General features: G+C 36.1%; 1 protein-coding gene across 2 annotated transcripts in view; it reads left to right on the top strand.

Moving 5' to 3' along the window:
* Window positions 1–2,500, top strand: part of LOC106877393 (abl interactor 2) — a 57,569-nt gene that overhangs the window by 26,056 nt on the left and 29,013 nt on the right. The window lies entirely within an intron of this gene.

The raw sequence follows: 2,500 nt of genomic DNA on the forward strand, positions 1-2,500 counted from the left end.
TGTGGCACTTTTTCACGCAGCTATCCTCCTCCATTCTCACCACATGTCCATACCAGCGCAATCGTCTCTCTTGCACGCCACAACTGATGCTTCTAATGTTCAGCTTTTCTCTCAAGATACTTACACTCTGACGGGTATTCACATTGACATTACACATCCAACGGAGCATACTGGCTTCATTCCTTGCGAGCTTACGTATGTCCTCAGCAGTTACAGCCCATGTTTCACTGCCATGTAGCATGGTTGTTCGTACGCATGCGTCATACATATATATGGATTCAAATAATCCAGTTGTATTCATAAAAAAGCTCCTAAGTTTGTCATAACATAAACCATATAGATGATATGGTAATATACATGAGAAAAGAAAAAGGAGAATATAAAGATATAAGGGATGGAGAAAAATGATGAATTTATTTAACAATAAACATTGAAAAATCACTACAAATTTGTTTCAGTAGCCCAAAACATGTAAACATGTAGCTTATATTATCATATATTTATCCTGCTCACATGTCTGCATTAATTCAAAATACAAAAACAAATTTGTAGTGATTTTTCAATGTTTATTGTTAAAATATTCATAATTTTTCTCCATCATTTATATCTCTGTATATCATCATCATCATCATCATCATTTAACGTCTGCATGGGTTGGACAGTTTGACTGAGGACTGGTGAGCCAGCAGCCGCACCAGGCTCCATTGATCTGGCAATGTTTCTACAGCTGGATGCCCTTCCTAACGCTAACCACAACGAGAGTGTAGTAGGTACTTTTTATGTGCCACTGGTGCAGGATCCACTCAGGCAGGCCTGGCATCGATCATGTTCGGATAGTGCTTTTTACATGCCATCGGCATGGGGGCCAGTCAGGGGTTTCTGGCATATATATATATATATGTATATATATATGTACACACAAACATATGTATACATAGATATGAATATATGCATGTATGTTAAGAAGGCTGTGAACAAAAGGAGGAAACAACATGAGAGAAACAAGTTTTAATGAATGGCATATTAGTTTAATGCTTAAAATGAAGGGGAAATGCCTTGATGTTTCAGATGTTAGTTCTTCACCATAAGACAGATAGGGATGAAAAGATTAAGGAATGAGAAAAAAATTGTCGAAAAATATCTGGTGGTGGAGGAAAGTGCAATTGAGGCATGTTGGGAGGGAGGGAGGGAACATGACAGGAATGGGAACAGAGAAAGAGATTGAAAAGGGAGAAGAAATAGGATCAGTGAAAAAAGATGAGAGGTCTGCATGTGCATTAGAAATATATATTATGAAGGCGATGAATATAAAAAGACAAGATAGAATGGAAAAATTTTAATAAATACATTAGATATATCATCTTCAATGATACCCTACGAGGTGAATTTAGGTGCACCTTAGCACTTTTTTGTAACCTACCCTGTCATAGACTAAAACGAGTATGATTTAGGTTTTAGAAAATCTATAATAATTACTTTGCATCTGCGGTCTGGAAACCCATCTTTTTCAGAATATTGTTTTACTGGAAGACATCCAGAGACAGGGCAAGCAGACAAATACCTTTTGTCAATTACTTGCTATATCTTGATTATATTGCTTCTCTCGGCATTGACACATTAATGTTTTGACATTGAGCAGCTCAAATAACAGAAAGTCACTCAGATTACCTTTCATATTTCCTACAACTTTGGCCACCTTCTTTCTTAAAATTTAATACCTCCACCACACATGGACATGATTATGAAATGTAGAACAACACCCATGACATTTGGTCATGCTCAGAATCGTTGATGCATGGAAGAAACTACTTGCATTACTTATTAGCTGTCAAGATACTGTTTCCTTCAAAAAATTCCATACTTCCCAAAATTCATCAACACTACTCCTGATGTGCTTATGGACCCTTTTCTTTTTATGACTTTTACCAATGTTCACTTTCCTGTCTTTTATTCTGTGTACTGTGCATGGACTTTTTGCATTTCATTGCTGTCATTCTTTATTTGTTTTTGTTTTCTGTTCCCTTTTAAAACTTTTTCTGATGAGTTGTAGTGCACCTGAGCACTGTATGAGGGGTGCTGAAAAGTTCCTGACTTTGGGTAAAAGAAAATACTGGAGAATCAGTTAATTATGATTTTAATCAACATATTCTCCTCTCAGATTCACACAGGTGTTGCAGCAGTTTTTCAGTATTTCTAAGCCCTGTAAAAAAACTCAGAAGTTTGGGTCTCCAACCAGGCCTTTCATGATACCCTTAAAGCCAAGAATTTTTCAGCAACCCCTCATATATCATACAATGAGCTCATTATTATCATTATAATTAATACCAGAGCATCTTGAAAAATATGCTACTAGTATGATTAATGATAATATATCTCTGTCATTCAACAACAAAAATGCAAATATTTGATCAACTGACTTTCCTGCGCTTAATTAACGTGTAAGTGGCTGAGTATTCCTCAGACATGTGTACCCTCAATATAATTCTCAGAAAGAATCAGT

Source organism: Octopus bimaculoides, chromosome 17 (genome assembly GCF_001194135.2).
Source record: "Octopus bimaculoides isolate UCB-OBI-ISO-001 chromosome 17, ASM119413v2, whole genome shotgun sequence".
Lineage (NCBI taxonomy): Eukaryota > Metazoa > Mollusca > Cephalopoda > Octopoda > Octopodidae > Octopus > Octopus bimaculoides.